Source organism: Anas platyrhynchos, chromosome 7, assembly GCF_047663525.1.
Source record: "Anas platyrhynchos isolate ZD024472 breed Pekin duck chromosome 7, IASCAAS_PekinDuck_T2T, whole genome shotgun sequence".
NCBI lineage: Eukaryota > Metazoa > Chordata > Aves > Anseriformes > Anatidae > Anas > Anas platyrhynchos.
Genome location: NC_092593.1, coordinates 4,123,102 through 4,131,247, shown reverse-complemented (window position 1 = coordinate 4,131,247; position 8,146 = coordinate 4,123,102).

Sequence of the window (8,146 nt, the reverse complement as noted above, 5' to 3'; positions counted from 1 at the left end):
CCAACCAAATCATGGTTTGCCTTGTCCTCCTCCCCACTGAAAAAGTACCTCTTTGTGACCTAATGGCAGGAATGAACCTTTCTGACTAATTTTCAGTATGACAGTGGTTCTCCCTAGAGATTCAAAATGCAAGTTGTTTTGCCTTTTTAATCACCTTCTAATGACAATGCAGCAAAGTCATTACTACTTTGAATTGAAATGATTTTCCTTCATTATGTTATGATCGCATAAAGAGAGGAAAAAAGCTTTCAAATTATGTCTGTGGACTCTTGAATTAGTGACAATATTGAATACATACTATTACGGAAAAACATTTATAACCTCTTAAATTTACTCTTACTGTATCTGATCTGGCGTTTTCTGCCTATATGCTGGTGTCCATATGTGTCTGTTTTTATATCAGTGTGCGTGTGTCGTATGAAAAGAGGAAGAGGGCTAACCAACTAAATCCATCAGAAACAAATCTGATACAGTACCAGTCTGCTTGAATGTTTTTCTCAGTGTCCAGAAGCCCTCTCCTTTCCATCAGGATCTCTAAGCCTGCTGTATTTTTCCATAAAAATACATTCCATTCTCACCCTGAAAGCAGATGAAATATGTGTAGAAGTGTCAGAATTATACATTATAAAGGGTGGTTTGGGATTCTTTTGATTATTTTATTTTTAATTTTTATTTTATTTCTTCCATAGGAATAGTAGGATGTGAGATCTACCTCAAAGACAGGCAAGTCCCCTTTCCACACCAGTAAGGAAGGGTTGTTAGACATTGGAATGGGCTGCCCAGGGAAGTGGTGGAGTCACCATCCCTGGAGGTCTTTAAAAGACGTTTAGATGTAGAGCTTAGGGATATGGTTTAGTGGAGGACTGTTAGTGTTAGGTCAGAGGTTGGACTCGATGATCTTGAGGTTTCTTCCAACCTAGAAATTCTGTGATTCTGTGTCTTTTTGCAGGCAGAAGGTAAGATAATCTGTTGCTTGATACTGCAGAGGGTTCTCTGGTATCCTGCAGGCCAAAGGGCTATGTGTCCAACTTTGTAAACTTCTTCAATTTGTTCTTAAATTGGAGATGTAGCGAGCTGGTGTTCACTGCTCCTTCTGCACTGTGAGGTTGATATAAAAGAGATTTAAAAGGTGCAACTTTTCTACTCCCATAGAAAAACCCAATGCAAATCCTAAATCCTATCTGAAAGATCTCTTCTGTTTGTCTCAGTTTGATCCACAGTTGAGCGGTCTGTAGCTTTCTTAATAGGCATCTGAAGATAGTTTAAATTCTTGATAATATTCAGTAGGATCTGTAAGTATGTGTCAGCTGTCAATATCTGTTTCTTGACTATATACAAATACCTCATTTCTGCTCATACAAAACTCCTAAAAGTTTAATAGGTGACAGAGATGAAATCCTGGCTACCACTTTTGCTTAAAAAGATAAGTGAATTATTTATTTTTCCACAACAATTAACAATTGTGAATAAGCACATAATTTTTAAACATCTCAAGTTCTCCTATTCCAAATGTACTGGTAGTCAGTCTGGTGTAATTTAGAATAAAACCTTTCCTGGTTTTGCTGGAATGTTTGCAGATTCGTAGTCACGTGTAGTGTAGTGAATGTGTGAGCTGGAATTTGAAGTAAGAAAGGCTTAATACATAGCAGGATACACCTTGACAGAAGTATTAATTCACTGCAGGTTTACTCCACATGGAATCTCTGTATTTTTATGACATGTACTATTGGTTGTAATGCCATACTGGGTATCATGTATAACATCAAAGAGCTAACTAAGTATAAAGGTATGCTGTATTTCTTCAGTTCATGTCAACAAAATCCTTTTCAACCTTGGATATCTCCCACTTAAAATCTTTAGTTATTACTGCATATTTGTTTGCAGCATTTCTGTCCAAAAATAATATTTGAAAACGGAATGGAATGCCTAGGCTATCTTTTCCGTTTTGTTCTTGTTATAGTTTTAATTTCTTTAACTCTTAAATGTGCTTGTAAAATAGACAAAACTCTACCAAGTAAAGCTAATTTCTTAGCGTATCATCAGCTGGACTTCCACCCAATTACAAATTACAATTTACAAAATTACAATTACTTTTTTCTTAAGTCAGACTTCTTCCCAAACTCACCATCAAATTTTCCCCAACTGAGTGATTATCCCACAGCATGAAGATTTCAGAGGTGATGACTCCCACAGAAGATTGCAGGAACTACTGGGAGCATCAACAGAGTTTTTCTGGACAGGCTCAAATAAGGTAGATAAAAGGACGTGTGACATGGAATCTTTGTAGATGTTTTCATATTGTACATGAGCGTAGGCTAATACATCCTCCTGAGAAGGGGTACTTGCTCTCCTGGACTTAGTAACATCCCATGTAGGTGCACAACTTCCGAAGCATTTTGTAATATTGAGTAGCCTGAGCTGCTGTCTTGTTTGTTTGTTTGTTTGTTTTGAAGAATGTTTCCTGAATAAAAGAGTTTGAATGTAGAAGCTCTGTCTGAGAGGTGTACATGTATGATTAAGGTGAGGACAGCCCTGGACCAGATTGGTGTATCCTTGGTCCTCCTGGGAGGTGAGCCTGTAACCACTCTGACAGGGATTATCCAGCTGCCCTCCCCAAAAGAAGACAAAGGGAGTGATTGTCCAACCTTTGCTCCTATTGATGAGTACGTACTTAACATTAGCTGGCAAAACATTTTAGGGAACTGGAAAAGATTTTGTTTGACAAAAAAATTTAAAATAGTGGTTACAATTGAAACCAGCTGCTGCAGATATTAACTTTTGCAGTAGTGTAATTATTATAATCTTTAAACTTTCTACAATGCTGCTACTACCAAGGCAAATGACTTACATGCATTTATTTTTGTATGTGTATCTGAAATGTGCCCATCTCTGAGATGGACAAATGCCAATCAGTACATAATGTATTGTGTAACATAGCTTGGGGCTCGGAAATGTCATAGGATCCGTGGTATCCTTGAAGAACAAACAGGGCCTCAGCTTCTGATGTGTCACTCAAAAGATAGGCTGTATATGACACATACATTGCTTTATACCACTATGTAATTTGGTGTGCTTATGCAAAGAAGTGCATGTGGGATCGATGGCATATGGTATATTAAGAAAGAATAACACCAGATTTAAGAAAAAAAAAAAAAAAAAAGTATTCATCCATTAAATGGTGTAAATTAAAGTAAGCTGTCAAAATGACAGCACAATAATGCCATCTTTGCAATATCACATACTGCAGCATAGTTAAATCATATCGCTTTTGTAGAAGAATTACAGATGAGATCCAAGAAAAAATTGCTTTTGAAATGCAATTCTTTGTTACTTAAGAATCATCATTGCTAGCCAGGATCCCCTACAAACACATAAAGCACAGAGTAACCATAATAAATCATGATAATTTATATCACAGCTAATTCTGAGGAAGTAGCATCGGGGGTTACACTTCAGATACACTTCATATTACTCAAACTGTAATTATTTTCATTAAAATATAAAATTGCTTACAGCCGATTTACTTGAAACACACAGCATTGTACATTTAACCGTGTACACAACAGGGCCACAAGAGTTCAAAATAAGTAAAGTCAAGTGTTAAATAACAGCACTTGACTCATACTTTTTAATTGCATATCTTTGTAGACACAATCAATGTACTTTTAATATTCCTTTTTAGCAAAACATTGGCCTAGCTTTTTCAATCATCATCAAGTTGATTAAAAGTCAATGTCAAAATAAACTTGAGAAAATACTGTTAGGTGCTTGTAAATACAGCCTTTCTAATGGTTTGTGCGTGTCAAGAGGGCAAATTTTGTTTCAGGAGCAGAAAAGGAAATGCTTCAAGTTTGTGAGAAGGCAGGCGGTGGAAAGCTGAAGAGTTTGAATGTTTTCAAGTGTAATAATTTATAACACCACTCTCTCTCTAGTGCTTTTCTCTAACAATCTCAACGAGTTCTACAAACAGTAATTAATTACGGCCTCCAACACCTCTGCGAGGTAAATGCAGCTGTATAGGGTGCTCTTCATCCACCCATGCAGTGGAGCAGCCCTCCAAAGCCCTGATCTGAGGCATCCTGGAGACTACAGGGCTGCAGGGGAGCTGCCCTCTTCACAGACTTGAAGAGGTTGAAATGGGACATCAGATGTATGCCTAGCAGTTACATACTGGGTTTGATTTATTGCTGTTTATCTGACTTTGCTTATTATGGGATCATCAGAATGCTGAGATGCTAAGCTGAGAGCAGTGCGTTAGTGAGTTGAGCATGCTGAAAATTTATTTTATTTTTTTTATATTTTATTTTAACAGGTGAATTAAATCTACTTACTGTAGGTTGAATTGCAGTAATTATCTTTTATTTTGGATTTTAATTTTTTACTCCTTCAAAGACAACCAGTGAATCTCTGTGCATCATTTCTAGCAGCAGTGTCTTGGGACAAGTTAGCCTGGTAAGGCAAAATGTAAAGGCAGAAAATTTAATGTCTGTGCTGAAAAAGGAAACATAAGCTTTATCAGCACACACATTGCTCACTTTGGGAAAGTGCTTTTTCCTGAAGCTTCATCAAACTGCACTAACTGGTGCAAGTCTGATCAGAAACCCCACTCAACATACAGTGATGTAGCCTATTTTGGGGCTCTAGGTTTAAGCAGAACTGAGAACCTTAAATTCATCTGTCTTTGTCAAATCTAGAGTCAGATTTACTGAGCAATAAAAAGTAACCTAAAAGTATTTCCTGCAGGATCATCCCCTATTCACTGCAATGGATGGATTTTGCTGCAGGAACAGATCAAAGCTGAGGAACTAATGTTGTCCTAACCTGCTTGCTGCTAAAGTTATGTGACAGCAGCAGATGAATTAGCCTAAATTTGTATTTAGACTAAGACAATTCCATCCTTTTGACATTAATTTGGAGTGAATTATTATTATTATATTTTTAATACCAAAGTCCTTGTTGTTTTATTTCTCTTTAAGTAGCTCAATCTGATTTTTTTTTTCTATGATACCAATAATGCAGAAACTTAATGCTTCCATCTTTAATCTGTATGTCCTCAAAAACTTGAAAGCAATTGTTTTATAGCAGCATTATGCTTAGTAAACTAAGACATGGAGATAACAGCTAAATCTCAGACTTTAGTCTTTGCAGTCCTAAACTTTTTGACATCTGTCTGATGTCAGCAGATATGCCTATGTTCTCCAGGTTTCCCGTGCTGCTTTTGCTGTGTTGCAGGAAGTGGAGAATGCCATTCAGCACTCTCCTTGGGAAATGATGGGAAAAATAGTCGTTAGGCCAGAAAAAAAAAAACTCTCTGGACTGGTGAACAGGGCATTTTTAAGGAAGTGGAAAGGGCAGGTGTATAAATTTACCAGTGAAAGAAGGGATTTGGACTCCAGCATTAATGTGGGGCTGTTGGTTGGTATCACTGTTTCTTGACTACCCAAGTGAGCTTGAGCTGATAATAGCCTGTGCGCCATGGCACAGAAGGGAAATCCTCTGGCATTGGTGGGGCCCATTGCTGGTGGTTCTATACTGATCAAAGACAAGCTTGTGGAGTGTGCAAACAGCTCCTTGTGCAGACCCAGTGAGTCTTAAATCCAAATCTAAGACTCCAAATACCATCATGATTTTTATCTTCAATGAATTTCCTAAGCATGAGGTCTCCTGAAAGAGCAAAGCAGACCTATCTTTCCTGTGTCACGGACATCCCTGCTGTCTATGCGCTTGATCAGCAAGAGGATGCTAAATATAAATAAATACCCTTATACCCTTGTCATTTTTTTTTTTTCCTACCATTTTCCCCCTTGGTTTATATTCCTCATTTTAGCTAGCCAATAGGTTTGCTGGAGACATGGTAATCCTTCAGTGTGTGCTAGTATACTTGATATATGAACTTTGGACCCTGTGATGCATTGGAACCATCCCTTTTTAGGCATAAAAAGACATTTTGTCCTGTCACTTATATGTAAACAAACAGTTTACTCTCCCTTCCACCATTTTTTATTTTTAGAACCTGCACAATGAGCTACTAAAATAGAAGAAAGAAGTTAAAGGAGTGGAAAGCAGTTGAATTATTTGAGATTGCATGAGATACCAGCAATCTCCACAGGAATGTAACTTTTTTAGTTCAAGTTGACATTTAAGTTGCATTTTGTGCTGGAAAGAAAAGTCAGTGGGAGAAGAGTAATATCAAATGAAATAGTGGCACATGTGGTGAGTCACATTTGCTATTATTTTGTAAGTATTATAAAAATATATCAGATTTTATTGGAATGGACTGAAAATTATTAAAAATTTGAGATAAAGTTTTCCTTTGGTAAACGGTACCTTACAGATGGCACATCAGAGAAAATTCTCTTCTTGTTGAGAAATCAAAACAGTTCAGGGAACACGGCAGCATCAGTATAATAATAGTTGACAGGTACAGTGGCTGTGAACAAACACCCATATCATGGTATCTGAGATGCCATATTTTCCCCGCTAAAATTAAACTATGAGATGCTGTTGACAATGTTATGTTAGCTATGTGCCAATGTTCACTTTAGTTTGGCTTAATACTGCTTTATTTCCCTCAATAACAGGTCCTTTTTGGAGTTCACCAGGGATGTTTGGCTAGAAACGCTTTTCCATGGGTGCTTTCAAATATATACCAAGCAGAGCTGCAGCGGCTGCTGAGGGTAAGCTGGACATAGATAGGAGAGGTGAGTGAAGTGCTTAACCCACGTGTTGGCGGTGACTATTGGACTCCTGATTTTCACTGCCTTGAAACTCAAGCTATGTTCTTGTACCTAATGGGACAATGGCCAGGAAGGATTAAGCTGCTTGGATTTGGGACCAAAGGATTTTTCTGATTATAGTTTGCTATTTCAGTATGAAGCCAAAGTGATAGTAAAATTGAGAAACTCATAACATAAAGTATTGGCAGAAAAGTAGCAATCAGTTTACAGTTACATGTGTCAAAAAATCTTGATTAGATGTTATTTAAAGCAGTAACACAACTAAGATTTATAGCATAGCATATTGCCCTTTTATACACAATAGAAGATTACACAAAATATCATGTCAATGAATGCACCTTCAAGTAAGGTAATTAATTCTATGATAAATTAACAACTGAGATATTAGACAATTTAAAAGTTAAAGCATTACTTCCCCCTCTTCCTCCCTAATAGATGCCTATGTTCCTGGCTACACGCAGTCTCCTCCCCACCTCCCAAAGGTATCTTTTTTTTTTTTTTTTTTTTTGGGGGGGGGGAATAATTTAATTTTTTATATTTAGTTTGAGCCCCTCAAATTAAAAAAAAAAAAAAAGAAAAAAAAAGTACAGAAACTATCTGAAACTACCTGATTTTCTCTCTGAAGGATTCTGCTTGTAGATGGGTGCAGGCATGTATTGTTATGACTTGACTGTTTCTGTTAGGCATTCCAGTGAGTTTAGAGCAATGGCAGAAATGCTGTGGCCTTCTCTTTAATACAGTGATTCTGAAAATAATAATAAAAAAAAAAGTCTCTTTTACCTCTGTTTTCTTTCTCTTGCCACGCCATTACTGCAGAAAAACATACATTCATTCTGCATAGTAGTGATAATTACATTTTCATAGTCTTAATGAACCCATTTATATAGAAATGTTAGCTCTCTGACAGTTAAGAACAAGCTGAAGCACATGTGTAGCAATGAGATTGAAAACTGCTGCATGTATATGAGTGCACAAACAGTATCTAGAATAATTTTTCTTAAAGTTTCCTTAAATTGTAGCCTGTGATGCACAGGAAGCCTTGTAGTTGCTCTCTGCTTGCAAATGTGAGAAGGAAATAAAATTAGCATTGATAAAAGCAAACCTAAAAGATATCTATCTGTATCGGTATGTAGCACTGCAGGGGCAGTGAAATCATTTAAAGTCCCGGGCTTAGTTAGATTCAGCACATTCAAAAAGTAAAGCATTGAAGTCAGAGGGAATCAGAGAGAGATGGGGCAGTTGGAAAAAAATAGAAATACTGAATCAAAAACTAAGCTTTTCAAGATTACTACTTCCAGTGAGGAGGAGTGTCATGAGAGCATGGGAAAAAAAAAAAAAAAAAAAAAAAAAAAGGCTTGCAGATCCCTATTTATGGTGATGTTAATCACGACCGTGTTATCTCCCAGAGC